Here is an 18,164-nt window from a genome sequence, read left to right as displayed (position 1 = left end):
TTGTTCAATTGCAGGTGCATTATTTTCTTTTATTTGTAGACAACACACACTTTGAACCCACAGAAGGTCAGTGTGGGATTTGAGAAACCCTTCAATTTGGGATGAGACCTAACCAGGCAAAATTCTGATCCAACGCTGCAAATCTACAATTCAGTGGCTGAGCTCTATCAGGTTTTGCATATTATGTTTCTCTCATATATTAGGAGCTTGGAAAGTAAGGCAGACCTTACTGGAATGTCACATTGTCTCTCCGCATTCACTGTAAACAAGTTCTGGGATTTGCATTTTAAGCACCTTCAAAGAGCTGTCTCCATTTCCTATCTCTGCTAGCATCAATGAATGGAAATGGCTTTTGACACATTGCCCCCTCTCCCTTGCTGAAAGTATTCTTGACACAAATCAGTCAGGCAGACATTTTAGATTTGTCCACAGCCACCATTTTATATCAGCAAAACGATGACATTGAGTTTATAAATAAGGAAAAGCAAGAGAGACTGGCAACATCAATACAGTTTGAAAATATATAAAACATTGAACATGCACACAGAATCACAGACACACTGAATCACACACACAGGGATACAGATACCTTCCAGAAGCTGTCTCCATTTCCTATCTTGCAAGAGAATTCATGTTATGATGATGCATTCGTGCAGGACAGTAAACAGCTTTTGAGACTTTCCCCATTGCGACAGAAATTCAGCCCCAATCTGAAACTTGGAGATATGTAACCGGATAGAAATGAACCAGCAGCTTTCTGTGTTCCTGCTTCCAATGTAACATTTGACCATTTAGTTTATCTTGTCTTCGGTCTAACATCCAACAAGGATCACTACACAGATCCAATAACAGATCCCCAGGAGTGAGTTCCAGACTGGAATCTAAGAGAGGGGTTTAGGGTTTACATACAGCATAAGAGATACCCAGGAGTGAGGGACAGACTGGAATCTAATCGAGAGGTTTGAGGTGGTTTACATACAGAATAACAGATAACAAGTAGTGAGTCACAAAATCACGGAGTCATACAGTCATAGAGATGCACAGCATGGAAACAGACCCTTTGGTGCAACCTGTCTATGCCGACCAGATATCCTAACCTACCCTAGACTCTTTTTCAAACACTTGGCCCATCTCCCTACAAATCTTCCCATTCATATACCCATCGAACTGCATTTTAAATGTTGCAATTATACCAGCCCCCACCACTCCCTCTGACAGTTCATTCCATTCATGTACCACCCTCTGAGTGAACAAGTTGCCCCTTAGGTCTCTTTCATATTACCTCTCACACTAAACCTATGCCCTCTAGTTCTGGACTCCCCACCCCAAGGAAAAGGCTTTGTCTATTTTTCCTATCCATGCCCGTCATGATTTTATAAAACTCTATAAGGTCACCCCTCAGCCTCTGATGCTCCAGGGAAAACAGTCCCAGCCTATTCAGCCTCTCCCTGTAGCTCAAATCCTCTAACCCTGACAACCTCCTTGTAAATCTTTTCTGAACCCTTCCAAGTTTCACAACATCCTTCCGATAGGAAGGAGACCAGAATTGCACGCCATATTCCAACAGTGGCCTAACCCATGTCCAGTCCAGCCACAACATGACCTCTCAATGTCTATACTCATAACTCTGACCAATAAAGGAAAGCATACCAAACGCTGCCTTCATTATCTTATCCACCTGCCACTCTACTCTCACGGAGCTACGAACCTGCACTTCAAAGTCTCTTTGTTCAGCAACTCTCCCTCGGACCTGACCATTAAGTGTATAAGTCCTGCTCAAATTTGCTTTCCCAAAAGGCAGCGCCTCGTGTTTATCGAAGTGGAATAGAATTGAAGGTTTTGGGGTGTTTTTGAAACATGCCAGTCACACATACATGGAAGTGAGTTACACGTTGGAATCTAATCGAGAGGGTTACGGGTGATTCATATAATCCCGACCGTGGGGAAACAAGCCCTTCAGCCCAACAAGACCACACTGACCCACAGAAGGATAACCCATCCAGACCCATTTCCCCACATATACCCCTGATTAATGCACCTCACCTACACTTCCCTGAACACTATGGGCAATTTTAACAGGGTTTGGACTGGATGATTAATATACAAACTAACAGATACCCAGGAGTGTGATACAGACTGGAATCTAATCAAACGATTGAAGTGGCTAATGTACAGAGTCACTTCAAATTGGAAGTCAGTTACAGATTGGAATTTTATCAAGGGGATTCGGGATGATTTTGTGTACAATAACAGATACCCCAGAGTGTGTTACAGACTGGAATCTAATCGAGGGTTTCAGTGTGGTTTCTATACAGATTAACAGGTAGTCCGAGTGAGTTACAGAGTTACAGAATCATCGAGATATACAGCATGGAAACAGACCCTTTGGTCCAACCTGACAATGCCAACCAGATATCCTAACCCAATCTAGTCCCACCTTCCAGCACCCGGCCCATATCCCTCCAAACCCTTCCTATTCATATACTCATCCAAATTCCTCTTAAAAGTTGTAATTGTACCAGCCTCCACCCCACTTCCTCTGGCAGCTCACTCTATACACGTACCACCTCCTGCGTGAAAAAGTTGTCCCTTAGATCTCTTTCATATCTTTCCCCTCTCAAACTAAACCTATGCCCTCTAGTTCTGCACTCCCTTATCCCAGGGTAAACCCCGATAATGTCACCACTCAGCGTCCGACACTCCTGGGAAAACAGTCCCAGCCTGTTCAGCCTCTCCCTGTAGCTCAAATCCTCCAACCCTGGCAACATCCTTGTAAATGTTTTCTGAACCCTTTCAAGTTTCACAACATCTTTCCAATAGGAAGGAGACGAGAATTGCACGCAATATTCCAAGAGTGACCTAACCAATGTCCTGTATAGCCACAACATGACCTCCCAACCCCTGTACTCGGTACTCTGACCAATAAAGGAAAGCATACCAAACGCCTTCTTCACTATCCTATCTACCTGCGACTCCACTTTCAAGGAACTATGAACCTGCACTCCAAGGTCTCTTTGTTCAGCAACACACCCTAGGACCTTACCATTAAATGTAGAAGTCCTGGTAAGATTTGGTTTCCCAAAATGCAGCCCCTCACATTTATCTGAATTAAACTCCATCTGCCACTTCTCAGCCCATTGGCCCATCTGGTCCAGATCCTCTTGGAAACTGAGGAAACCCTCTTTGCTGTCCACTACACCTGCAATTTTGGTGTCATCTGCAAACTTATTAACTGTACCTCTTATGCTCGCATCCAAATCATTTATATATATGACAAAAAGTAGAGGGCCCAACACTGATCCTTGTGGCACTCCACTGGTCACAGGCCTCAAGTCTGAAAAACAACTCTCCACCACCACCCTCTGTCTTCTACCTTTGAGTCAGTTCTGTATCGAAATGGCTACTTCTCCCTGTATTCCAAGAGATCTAACCTTGCTAATCAGTCTCCCATGGGGAACCTTGTCGAACGCCTTACTGAAATTCATATGGATCACATCTGCTGCACTGCCCTCATCAATCTTCTTTGTTACTTCTTCAAAACACTCAATCAAGTTTGTGAGACATGATTTCCCACGCACAAAGCCATGTTGACTATCCCGAATCAGTCCTTGCATTTCCAAATACATGTACATCCTGTCCCTCAGGATTCCCTCCAACAACTTGCCTACCACCGAGGTCAAGCTGACCGGTCTATAGTTCCCTGGCTTGTCTTTACTGCCCTTCTTAAACAGTGGCACCACGTTTGCCAACTTCCAGTCTTCCAGCATCTCACCTGTGACTATCGATGATACAAATATCTCAGCAAGAGGCCCAGCAATCACTTCTCTAGCTTCCCACAGAGTTCTCGGGTACACCTGATCAGGTCCTGGGGATTTATCCACCTTTAACCATTTCAAGAAATCCAGCACTTCCTCCTCTGTTTCTCTGGACATTTTGCAAGATGTCACCATCGATTTCCCTACAGTCTATATCTTCCATATCCTTTTCCACAATAAATACTGCTGCAAAATATTCATTTAAAATCTCCCCCATTTTCTGTGGCTCCACAAAAAGGCCGCCTTACTGATCTTAGAGGGGCCCTATTCTCTCCCTAGTTACCCTTTGTCCTTAATATATTTGTAAAAACACTTTGGAATCTCCTTAATTCTATTTGCCAAAGCAATCTCATGTCCCCTTTTTGCCCTCCTGAGTTCCCTCTTAAGTACACTCCTACTTCCTTTATATTCTTCTAAGGATTCACTCGATCAATCCTGTCTATACCTGACATATGCTTGCTTCTTTTTCTGAACCAAACACTCAATTTCTTTAGTCAGCCAGAATTCCCAATAACTACCAGCCTTCCCTTTCAACCCTGACAGGAGATTGCTGCCTGGAATCTAATCGCGGGGTTCAGGGTGGTTTATGTACAGAATAACAGATAGCCCAGAGTGAGTTACAGCCTGGAATCGAATCGAGGTGTTCATGGTGGTTTATATACAGAATAACTGATAGCCCGGAGTGAGTTACAGCCTCTAATCTAATCGCGGGGTTCAGGGTGGGTTATATACAGAATAACAGATAGCAAGCAGTGAGGTACAGCCTGGAATCGAATAGAGGTGTTCAGGGTGGGTTATATCCAGAATAACAGATAGCCCGAAGTGAGTTACAGCCTGGAATCTAATCGTGGGGTTCAGGGTGGTTTATATACAGAACAGCAGACACCCCGGAGTGATTTACAGCCTGCTATCTAATCGCGGGGTTCAGGGTGGTTTATATACAGAATAACAGATATTCTGGGGTGTGTTACAGCCTGGGATATAATTGAGGGGTTCAGGGTGATTTATATGCAGAATAACAGATACGCCGGAGTGAGTTACAGTCTGGAACCGAATCGAGGTGTTCAGCGTGGATTATATACAGAATAACAGATAGCACAGAGTGAGTTACGGCCTGGAATCTAATCGAGCGGTTCAAGGAGGTTATTATACAGAATAACAGATAGCCCGGAGTGTGTTACTGCCTGGAAGCTAATCAATGTCTGTTCACTTTAAGATAGGACGGGTTTTGCTGAATCGAAAGTACAGCCACAGATGCCAGCTAAAGGTCAGACTGTTCCAAATGTAACAATTAGCTGGGAAATGGAAGCCTGAATTTTGGTTGCTGTTTTGACAGCCAATCAAATGCAATCAAAGACTTTAAATAATGCTCTGAATATCCGAAGCCAATGGAATTTGAATATTATTGTTCGTACACCTGGAAATCAATCAAATTATGAGAATTATTGTATCATGGGAAGTAAATAAACCCAGCATTTGAACACTAGAGGGAGAGCTGCTGCCATCCGACAGCAGAGTAACTGCTGTAGAGCAGGAGTGCTAACTGGCCATCTCAAACACTCTCTATCAAAGACACATGTTCATGTAAACCGATTTGCAGTTAAAAAAAATGACCCGGGAGATCAGTAGCTGAAAGAGTGAACACAGCGGGGAAGATAGAGACTGTATGGTCTTGAGATTGTAACGTTTAATATGTGGGCTGTTGGAACAGCATATTTTTTACAGAGTTGGAGTCAGATAGTAAGTAGGTAAGAAAAGAGGGGCTTGTATTTGCGAATAGTTTTTGTTTAGTGTTCACTATTAAAGTTAAGAAACTAACTTGCTAATTTTTGTTTAAATAGTGGAATGCAGGAGATCTCTATCACTCATATGTTAACAGATTACGAGGTGAGGCGAGCTTTTCTGGGTGTTTGGGTTTAATTAACAAAGTGGTTCCACTCCACCTTGTAAATGTCCATCCACACTAACCCCATTTCCCTGCAGTTGGCCCATATCCTTCTCGTCATTTCCTATCCACATATTTATCCAAATGCTTTTGAAATGTTGTTAATACACCCCCTCAGCCACATCTTCTGGCAGCTCATCCAAGTACCAGCCATTTATGTAAATAAATTGTCCCTCAGGTTCCCTTTTATTCCTTTCCCTTTAACCTGAAACTGATCCCCTTTCCTCTTCGATTCTCTAAACTTTGGAAAAGACTGAGAGCATTCACCCTATCCATATCCTTCATGATCTTATACAGCTCTATAAGGACTCCCTCAGTCTCCTACACTCTAAAGAAAAGGTCATAGCTTGTCCAACCTCTCCCTATAACTTGGACCATTGGGTCCTGGCAATGTCCTTGTAAATTTCTTCTGCACTCTTTCTAATTACATTTTATCCCCCCTATAACAAGTTGACAAAACTGAACACAATCCTCCAACTGCGGCCATACCAAAGTCCTGTGTAACTGCAACATAAATTCCCAACTTCTATACTCAATGTCCTGCCTGATGAAGGCCAGTGTGTCAAAAGCCTTCTTCACTGCCCTGCCTACCTGTGACTCCACTCTCATGGAACCGTGCACCTGAATTCCAAGGTCTCTCTGCCCACTACACCCCTTAAGGCCCGCCCATTCACTGTGAAACTCCTACCTTGATTTGAGATTCCAAACTGCAAGACCTCACACATCTATATTAAATTCCATTTGCTATTTCTCAGCCCACTTCCCCACTTGATTAAGGTCTTGCTGCAATTTCTGATAAACGTCCTCACTGATCATGCTGCCATTTATTTTAGTGTCTTACTAATCATGCCTTGTATATTCTCATCCAAATCATAGATAACAAAAAGCTATGGACCCAACCTCCAGTCTAACAAGCTTCCTACCATCAACCCAACTGTGTATCCAATTGGCCAGTTCCCCCAGTATTCTACGTGATTGAACCTTCCTGAGCAGCCTGCCATGTGGAAACTTATCATAGGCCATACTGAAATCCAAAGAGACTACGTCTATCACTCTGCCCTCATTAACCTTCTTGGTCACTTCACCAAAGGACTCTAAGAAATTTGGGAAGCATGATCTCCCACTCACAAGTCTATGCTGACTGCTCCGAATCAAACCCTGTGTAAGTAATGTGTGCAGTCAATGGTATGCCGTCCTTCATTGTAAGATGATTCGAGTACATAAGTAAAGCCATCTTCCTGCTGTTGTAGAGCCTTGCTGAGAGAGCATTAGGGGCAGTCTCTACAGATTTGATCTCCTTTGTAAGGAATGATCTCCTTACCACAGACACGGGTGATGGTAACATGAGGATAGAGTGAATAAGCTGAGTGTTTAATCTGTAGAGCTGTGAGAGACAAAGAAATGGTGACGCTGAAACACGAGGAGTGGCAGCGATCACTTATTTCCAAAAGAGACATTGACAGGGAGAGAAATTCCATACTTTACCCAGGATTGATTGGTGTGATTTATTGTCACGTGTATCTCAGTACAGGGAAACACTTTATTTATGAGCAGTGGAGGAAGGTCATAGTAAGCATGGCCAGACAGATCATAGGGTGGAAATAGACTTGGACAGAGTAAGGCACACGGGATACACTAAACAGGACATGCACTAGACAAGGTCAACATGAACAAGATCACCATTATTTAAACTTAGAGAGTCCATTCATCAGTCTAACGTGACTTTCCTCATAGTTTATTTGCCTAAATTAACTCTCCCCATGTTATTGTGCAGTCGGCGTGTGAACCCTGGACTGAACGTCAGGTTGCTCACAATCCCCAACAGCAGCCACAATACCTCCGTCTGAAACAGGTAGCCATTCCCACCAGCTTCCGCCCTACATACAGAACACCAGTCTGTCTTCGTGGAGATGAAAGATGCCTTCTTGAGACTTTGCACTAGACATATGGCTTCCCTGCTCACCACTAGAAAACCATGTTAAAGTCCCACATGTTTATCATGAGCAACGGAGCCAGGAGGAACAAGGTGGAACAGTCTGTCTGTGCAGCCTCTGATCCACTTGTTCATCATGTTAGAGCATCAATCTGGAGACACGTAAGACTGCTGATGCTGGAGATCAGAGTAGAGAGTCGATTGCTGGAAAAGCACAGCGGGTCAGACAGCATCCTTGAAGCAGGAGAATCGACGTATTGGGCATAAGGCATTCATCAGGAATCAGCATCAATTACCTCATTCTGCCCCTGTGTAAGTGCATTGAGGTGGGAGTGGCCTCCTGCTGTTCCTGTGTAAGTGACTCAAGGGACTGACTGGCTTCTTCCTTGTCCAATTGGACAGGGCCAAAGGCCTGACTGGGTTATCCCTGGTTTCTTTTTGACAGCTCATTGTACTGACAAGTGTGATGGTGCTGCAGCTTTAAGTGGTTATTTTGTCCGCGTTTCTTTTATGAGAGAGATTGAACGATCGTTACTAAGGTGGTTAGTTAAGACCACTTAAGTAACAGCTAGGGAGGCCTTGGGTTTATTTTAATGCAGCGTGAATGGGTGTGGCCAGCTGTCACAGATTAGGATCTCTGGGTTTTGGTTTCTCAGTAACATCAGAAACTATGGGGTCTCCACAGAGTTGGAAGCTACAGTGAATGTCTCCTGGCTGCTACTCTATCTGAATTTTCTCTTGATTCTGTTTTTAATTCCTGGATTGGAGAAATGTTTGTGACATTCTGTGTCTGAATATTTCTTTTTGCCAAGGGCTGTGTTTATGGGTTTTCCCTATATTGGAACAGTTCATTAGTAATAGTTCCTAGATCTATTCTTCTGTTAAACTATCCAATAGAATTACGTTATTCTAAATTCCTCTTTCTGTGATGTTATTTCTTCTTTCATGTTGAAATGGATGGTATTTTGCTTACCACCGAGTAGTTTGACCAGTCACATTGCATCTGGAACAGACACTTTACATTTCCTTTAAAATAAGAAAACATAAAGGTCTAGGATGTTGCCGTCAAATATTTTCGAGGGGCTCTTGTGAGGTCCATCACACTAGACTCCTTCTCTTCCTGAGTAATAGGCTGGAGGCACTGAATGGGCTGTCCCTGTTCATCTCCAATAGTGTCAATGGGCTGAATGACTTCCTCATATTCCTGTGAAACCAGTGTTAGGTACTGAATGAACCCTTATTTTACTGTGGCAATGTGCAGTGTCAGGCAGTGCTGTTACATGAATGTTACTGATACTTTAACAGCACAAGTCTCAATGGAGCCTGGGTCTTGCTGCACATGGACACAGACCAGTTCAGGAACTGACGGGGGACAAAATGTTCTGAACATTGTTGAATCTTCAGTGACCATCCCGACTTCTGATCTTATGGTGGGGCGGGTGAGGGTGGGGAGACATTGATGAAGCAGCTAAAGATGTTTGTGAAGAGGAAACTACCCTGAGGATCTCCCACAGAGGTGACCCAGGACAGAGATGATGACCATCTTCCTTTGTGCCATGTTTGAGCCCAAACAGTGGAGAGGTTACTCTGATTCCCATTAAGTCCAGTTTTGTTAAGCTCCTTGATGTCAGCAGACGTCAACCACTGCCTTGATATCGGGGCCAGTCATTTTTACCGGGAACCTTGTCTCAACCTCTTTTGGTCACATCAATAAACCATGATATAGGAGCAGCACGTGTTTTCTTCAAACAGGTGGGATTGAATGTCAGGATTTCTCTTCTCAAGAGTGTTCAGGTAGCGAGATGACTGAAAGTATTTGAAGAGGAGGTCGATGGATATTAATCTGTCAGAGAGGTGAGGGCTATGAAGAATTGGGTATGAAAGAGGATTTGAGGCCAGAAGCAGATCAGCCATGATCTTCGTGAAGGGCAAGGCAGGTTTGGGGAGTGAACGACATTCCCCTGTTTCTGATGTTCTCACATTCTGTTATTGGCAAGTTAGTGGGTGTTATTTTTATGAATGTTCTGGTATTGCATATTGCAGTCAGGGAGACCAGATGGTTTGGTGAGCCATCTCTGGGTGAGGTATGTGGGCTGTTTTCACAGTGAATCTGGGTCTACAACATGATCAACAAATGGAGCACAAGCTGCAGAGAGGGGAAGCTTTCTAAAGAAAGATGAGGGGCCTCTTTCATACCCAGCCTGGATTTTCCAATTACATTTCCCAAATCATCTCAAAGCATGTGGGACAGTCTTGAGGGACTGAATGGTCTCTTCTGGTTCTGTGCACCAGGTTATAGGAGCAAGTGGCCTCCAACTGTTCCTGTCTAGCAGGTATGAGGGGCTGAATGGCACACAGGAACATGGGACTGAGGAGCAGGAGTGGGTCATTAGATACTTTGAGCCTTCTCCAACAGGCAGTAAGATTGTGGCTGATCAGGTTGGGGTCTCAGCCCCACTTACCTGTCTATATCCCATTATCCGTGACTCACTTCTTTGTCAAATATTTAACTAATGCAGCTTTCAATCAATGTGAACCTAGAGTCACGATAAACTTCCAGAGAAGAGAAGTACGACTTGAAAGGACCTTACAGAATTTTTCATCATCCTTCTTATAGAATCAGAGAGTCATGCAGAACGAAAGCAGACCCGTTATTCCAATCTGTTCACTCCGATCAGATATCAAATCTGATCTAGTCCCATTTGCCAGCATTTGGTAAATATCTCTCCTCTTTCAGATACTTTTTAAATGTTCGATTGTAACCGCCTTTAGCCCTTCCTCTGACAGCACATTCTGTACACACATTTGTGAAACATTTATCTTCAGGTCCCTTCTAAATCAATCCTCCTAGCCTTCAACCTCTGCCCTCTTGTTCTGGACTCCCCAATCCTGGAGAGCAGAACGTGGCTGTTCAGAATATCCATGCCCCTGATGATTTTATAAACCTCTATAATGTCACCATTCAGCCTCTGACACTCCAGGGGGAAACACCTCAACCTAATCAATCTCTCCCTATAGCTCAAACCTCCAGTTCTGGAACATTTCTGCAGAAAACCGAGTTGTACACAGTATTCTTAAAGTGGCCTCACCAACGTCCTGTATAGATACAACATACCACCACAACTCCTGTACTCAATGCTCTGACTGATTAAGGCAAATGTGCCAAATGTGTTCTGCACCACTCTGTCTACCTGCGACTCCACTTTCAAGGAACAATGCACCTGCACCACTATGTCCCTTTGTTTCACAACACGCCCCAGGACCTGACCATGAAGTATATAATGTCTGCCCTGATTTTCCTTCCCAAAATGCAAAGCTTCATATTTATCTAAATTAAACCTCATCTGTCCATCCTTGCCCCATTGTTCCATCTAATTGTGGTCTTGTTGTACTCTGAGATAATCTACTACACCACCTTTCTGATGTCATCTGTAACCTTACTAACTATTGCCCCAATATTCACATCTAAATCCTTTACATTAATGATGAAATGCAGTGAACTCAGTACTGATTCTTACAGCACACTGCTGCTCACAAGCCTCCAGTCTGAAAAATATCTCTCTTCCTTCACGCCATTTGTGACTAGCTTCCTCTGTATCCCATGTGACTGAAACTTACTAATCTGTCTACCAATCAGAATGAAATACTAGCTATGAAGGCCCGGCTGAGTAGGTTAGGTTTATTTTCACTAGAAAAAAAGAGATTGAGGGGGGACATGATTAACATTTGCAAAATCATGAAGGTATGGCCAGGGTGGATAGAGACCAGCTTTTTCCCAGGTTGAGGGATTCAATAACGAGAGGTCGTGCTTTCAAAGTGAGAGGTGGAAAGTTTAAGGGGGATACACGCGGTAAGTACTTCACACAGAGAGTGGTGGGCATTTGGAACGCGTTGCTCGCAGAGGTGGTGGAGGCAGGGACGGTAGATTCATTTAAGATGCATCTGGACAGATGCATGAGTAGGTGGGGAGCAGAGGGATACAGATGCTTAGGAATTGACCGACAGATTTAGACAGTACATTTGGATCGGCTCAGGCTTGGAGGGCGAAGGGCCTGTTCCTGGGCTGTAAATTTTCTTTGCTCTTTGTTGTTTAAAAGAGCACCTTGCTGAAGTCCATACAGACAATGTCTAACAAACTGTCTTCATCAATCTTCTTTGTCACCTCTTCAAAAACTCAACCAAATTAATGAGACATGATTTCTCATACAGAAAGACACGTTGTCTACTCTGATCAGCCCTTGCCTTCCCAAATGTATGTAAATGCTATCCCTCAGAATCCCCTCCAACAACTTACCCACCACTGACATCAGGCTCACCCGTCTATAGTTCCCCGGCTTTTTGGGTCACTGTTTCCTTTTCCTGTCCCACTACTCCACTGCTCACAACAAATGTTAAATGTAACCAGGTTGGTGATATGGCCCATGATATCGGTCTCAGACTGGGTCAGGGTCAGTTTTAGGAACAAATCAGGCTAGTTTCTTTAATCTGCTAAAACAACACGTTTATGATCCAGAGCAATGTTACTCAAACTATGATGGAAGGATGAATGGCAAACTGTTTGGGTATTGCAATTATATAATCAATATTTCCCTTTCTAAAAATGCTGACACACACACACACACACACACACACACACACACACGCACATGTACACACACACACACACACACAGACACACACATGCACATATACACACACACACACACATACACACACTGACACACACACACACACACAGACACACACTGACACACACACAGACACACACACATACACACACACACTGACACACACACGCACATACACACACACACTGACACACACACATACACACACACAGACACACACACACACACTGACACACACACACACACGCACTGACACACACACGCACATATACACACACACACTGACACACACACACACACACACACACAGACACACACACTGACAAACACAATTTTAACTTGAAAGAACTTGGTCCAAATATTATTGGAACTCATGACAAAGAAAAATTGTGAGATTGTCCAAAGCATTATTCTGCTTCTGAAGATATTGTACTCACACAAGCTACTAGCAATGGGATTTCATCCTGGGAGAGTTTGGATTGGGCTGAACTCCCTTTGCTTTAGGCAGTGAATAGATTCCAGTGAATTCTGGTTCGGGATCATCCAAAGGGTAGCACGGTGGTTAGCACTGCTGCCTCATAGCACCAGGGACTTGGGGTCGATTCCAGACTTGGGTGACTGTCTGTGTGGAGTTTGCACATTCTCCCCTTATCGATGTGAGCTTCTAATGGGTGATCCAGTTTCCTCCCACAAACTGTGTAGGTTCGGTGGATTGGTCATGCTAAATTGTCTGTAGTGTTCAGGGATTTCTAGGTTATGTGAATTAGTCAGGGGTAAATATAGGGGGAAGGTTGGTGTGGACTTGTTGGGTCGAACGGCATGTTTCCACACTGCAGGGATTCCATAAAAATAAGAACGGTAACGATGACTGTAGAGGTTTTTTTTTAGCTCACACACATTGCTGTGATGAGGAACAATGAAGGAGAGAGAGTGCAATAGACCATTCCTTCTCAGGCAGATTACATTTTCTCCCTCTCTGAGTTGAATCACACAGTAATATCATCCTGTCCCAAACTGGACCATGTGAGGTCTCCTTGTACATTGTCCAAACGATGTCTCCATCACATTCCTGTTTCATGTAGGTGCATCATTGCTGCTGTCACACACAGAGCAATACCCTGAGCAGAAAATGGTCTCGGTCAATTTGAAATATGTTTACATGGCCCTGCGTCATTAAAAAAATAAAATATTTAATATATTCAGAATATCTGTGTTAAAATGCATGTATTTTTAAATACAGCAATTGCTGGAAAAGCTCGGCAGGCCTGTCAGCATCCAGATGCCTTTTACATGCTGTAGTTGTACCAGCCTCCACCACTTCCTCTGGCAGCTCATTCCATACACACACCACCCTCTGTGTGAAATGGTGCCCTTTAGGCCTCATCAAAACCTTTCCCCTCTCACTTTCCACCAATGCCTCTAGTTTTGGACACCCCTAACCTGGGGAAAAACCCCTGACTATTCACCCTATCAATGACCATTTTGATTTTATAAACCTTTACTGCTGCGAAATGTGACCCCAATCAACACGAATGGATGTACTTTCAGTCATCCTGGGCCTAAATTCTGAAATTCAATACTGACACCTCTTCCTTCTCCATCAAGTCACAATTCTAAATCCATTTTAATCAGTTGTTTCAGATGTATCCTGAGACACTTCTGTGGGATTTACGCCTGGATCTTTGTGCCCGGAGGCAGGGACACTAGCATCACTCAGCAATACCCATAAAGCTGGAACATTATTCTCCTGTGTGTTTGTTCATCAGCCTGTCCTGACATGCTGGGACATACCTCTGCAACAGGCAGGACTTGAATCCAGGCCTTCTAGCCCAGAGCTAGGAACACTACCACACAAGCACAGGAATTGGAATCAAATCCAGAGCTCTGGCTCAGAGACAGGGACACTACCCACAACACTACCATATCCAGATTTTGGGTCATATTTTAGTGCCCACTTTTAGATTAGTGTAGATTTATTATAATCAGGTTACCATTACTGAACCACACAAAACACGTTGTATTGTTAAACAAATGCAAGATATTTGTCTCAACTGTAGGATATTGAGGGTACGTGCCGTGCCATTGAAATTACCTATAAACATCTTTAATTGCTATTATCTGTAGTCTACAATAATAGGGAAAGAAATCCTGCAGACACACTCTGTCCAATGAAGGGTCTCAAATAGATATTTATTACTGAACACCAGAGACGAAGGAAGAGCTTAATTTCTGACCCCAAAACACCGATCACTCTTACCCAACTCTCACGTGCGACTCCCCTTTTCCTGAAACCATGAAATGACACCAGGCCGCAGATTACTGTCCAGCCTCTCCTCCCCACTGACTGTGTCTGCAATCTGTCTCTCCTCCCCCTAACCACACAAGGCAACCCAAGCTCAGGGTCTTTGTGAAACTCAAGGCTGGTGTGTGCAGGCACTCTGGAGAGGGGGATGGGCATTTTAAAATTGAAGGGGGAGGGTGAGGTGACAGTAATATCACTCACTGGGCTGAGGGGTGGCGGATGGAGTTTAGTTTGGATTAATGCGAGGTATTGGATTTGGTAAATCAAACAAGAGCAGGGCCTATACAATTAAAAGAAGAGCCTTTGGCAGTGCTGTAGTACAGAAACCTAGGCCGTCAGGTTTAATTCTTTAAAATTTGCATCTCATATAGATAGTGTGGTTAAGAAGGTGTTTATCACACATGTCTTCATAGGACAGAACTTTGAGTATCAGAGTGGGGATGTCATGTTGTGGTTGTACAGGACATTGGTGAGACCTCTTCTGGAATATTGTGTCTAGTCTAGTCACCCTGCCGGCTCATTCCACAGGCACACCACCCTCTGGGTGAAAAAGCTGCCCCTTAGGTCACTTTTAAATATTTCCCCTCTCACCTTAAGCCTATGTCCTCTAGTTTTGGACTCCCCGTACCCTTAGAAAATACCTTGACTATTCACTTTGATATTACTGACGTTGATATTATTAAGCTGGAGAGGATTCAGAATAGATTAACCTGGATGTTGCTGAGAGGAGGAGGGTGTGAGCTATAAGGAGAGGCTGGATGGGCTGGGACTTTTTTCACTGAAGAATATGAGATTAAGCAGTAACTTTACAGAGGTTTATAAAATATTGAGGGTTACAGAGAAGTTGAAGGGCTGATATTTTTTCCCTGGAGTTGAGGATTCAAAACTGAGGGATATTTTAAGGTGCGAGGAAAAAGATTTACGAAAGTCATTAGAGGTAATTATGTTCGACAGAATCTGGCTTGTGTGTGGAATGAACTTCCAGAGGAAGTGGTGAAAGCAGGGACAGTTACAACGTTTAAAGGACATTTAGATCAGTCCATGGATAAGACATCAGTTTGGATGGTGCTGTGAGCAGCTGCCCTTTCCCTCCCCATCTCTGAATCCCTGTTGGTTTTCACCCTCTGTCAATGCCTGTGCAGTGGCGTGTGGAGGCCAGCAGAGGGTGGCATTGCATCACTTTAAGCACCACAGAGACTGCCAGACCTGCCCCACACAGAGACACACAGATACACACACGGGAATGGTTAGGACACAGCGTGAAGCTCATCTGGTAACTTAAACTAAACATTAAAAAATGCTCAATTCGCCTCGTAAACTGTTCAAATATGAGGGACAGAGAACTCCCAAATTCCACTGTTTAAATAAAATCATCAATTTATTTTTCACTCTGAAAGTGAACATTTTACATGAATTATTCACAACTCTGGGACCCTCTTTCTCTTAACTGCTTATTACCCGACTCCAGCTCTACAGCAATATATTGTTTCTGGGTCTGCCATCCTCTCATATCACAGGAGCTTGTAAGCTCTCAGTTCAGAACAGCATTCCCTCTCTCTTAAAGGTACAGTACACCCTTTCAACTCCATCCCACTGTACCCTGATGAATATCGATAAGTGGGACCTAACCGGATTTCTCTTGCTCTGTGGTTTGTCAATATTTCATTCGCTCCGTCTGGTGTGTGTCAGGACTTTTGTTGCTCCATTGACAGCATGTCATTATTAGACTCTGTCCATATGAATATATCAGTATTTCACTTGCTCAGACTCGTAAGTATGGGGCAGGATTTCAGTTGTTTCATGGGGACTGTGACACTATAACAATCTCAATGTTTGTAGGTGGCACCGAACCTGGAAGAACTCTGAAGTCTATGGAGGAGAGTGTGGAATTCTAACAGGACAATCACACGTTGCTGCAGTGTTCAGTTTCTGGCAGATGGGGATCAGTGCAGAGCAGTTTGAGGTGATGCACTTTGGTCGGAAAGACAATGAAAGACAATTTAAAACAGACTGTGCCATTATAAAGGGGCTGCAGGAGCAGAGAGCGCTGGGTGTATATGAGCACAGATTGTTGAAGATATCAGGACAAGTGGGGAGAGTAGTAACTATCACAGATTAGTTTCAGTATCTGAGCTGTTTACAGGGGGAGGTGTAGGAGGGAGTCTCGGTGCTCCCTTCCTGGGAGGTGGTGGTGACGATGTGTTGTGAGCCCATCCTCCTGCCCACCGAGACCGTGGGGATTCCATTTGTACCAGCTCGACACAAAAGGGAGATGGCATCAGGGCCACGGCTTCGAAGTTGTGCCGGGGGGAAACGGAGCTGCCAGTGGGTTTAAAGTGAGAATTGCCCTTCAATGAACATTGCTCCTGACTCGGTCGGTGGGACGTGGATGTTTCAGAATCTCCACACGAGGTGTCCCGGTCCTCTCCGGCTCCTACCAGGATCCTCCCCAGATGGCGGGGGGAGGGAGGTGAGGGAACGGATATCGGGCACTCCACCACTCGGATAGGCCCTCCCTGTCCTATTCCAGGCTGATTCTCCTGGAATGGGAGGAAGAGAGGGAGGGAGGGAGTGGGTATGGTCCTACTGTTAGTGTGGGTGTAGGTGGGGAGGGGGTCATTGTGAGGGGTCCGGAGGGAGTCAGTCCACAGTGTTGTATCCATGCAGTGTTATTAGTGTGGGGGTGAAGTGGAGGGAGGAGGGGAGAGAGAGACAGAGAGACAGAGACAGAGAGAGAAGGTGCAGCATACGACAGTGAGAGTGGTTGACCATGAGCCTTGTTCAGGGGTCGGTGCTATAACAGATATACCGTGAGTGTGAGGGAGCTGAGAGAATACGGTGACCCTTATCCTGACAGAATGGGGAAGATTATTGATGCTTGTCCTGTTTTGCTGGACATTTCTTCAGACCCCAGATACTGCATTGAGCTGGGTGGGGAGCTCAGACCATGCGCGATGGGTCTGGTGGTTTGGCCTCCTCTGGGAAGAGAATGGTCCCCCTCTGTACTAGCCAATCCACCAGGACCTCCGTGCCCTGTTGACAAACCGTGGAGGATTTGTCCCTTATCTGCCATGCTCAGGTAAACTGTGCAGGCAGCTCCAACCTGAGAAAGATTAATCATGTGCCCATTGGCCTTTTAAAGATGGCCCCAGTGTCAGGGATCACGGAATATCCAGGGGCATCTGGGTGATGGTGAGTACCTCCAGCCATGAAGGACTCCATTTACAAAGCTGGAGAACAAATGCTCATCCAAAACTCTCCATCATCTGACCTCACACCAAGATCCCTTTTTCCCATCTTTCCTGGGAAGACTGGCTCTTGTTATAGGATGCTATCGAAGTGTCCACATTTCAGCATTCTGCAACCTGGGAACACATCCTTCCATGACACTGTCTCTCAGTCTCCCCCTCTCTGTCTATACACCAAGCCCCTCCCATGTGGTGATGTTTAAACTGATTCCCCCGCCTGGTCTCTCTGGCAGTGATGTTCACACACACAGCACCCCCTTGTCGGGGCAACAATGGAGATATGAAGCTGTAAA

Source organism: Chiloscyllium punctatum, unplaced genomic scaffold, assembly GCF_047496795.1.
Source record: "Chiloscyllium punctatum isolate Juve2018m unplaced genomic scaffold, sChiPun1.3 scaffold_174, whole genome shotgun sequence".
NCBI classification, from domain to species: Eukaryota; Metazoa; Chordata; class Chondrichthyes; order Orectolobiformes; family Hemiscylliidae; genus Chiloscyllium; species Chiloscyllium punctatum.
This window is presented reverse-complemented; position numbering follows the sequence as displayed.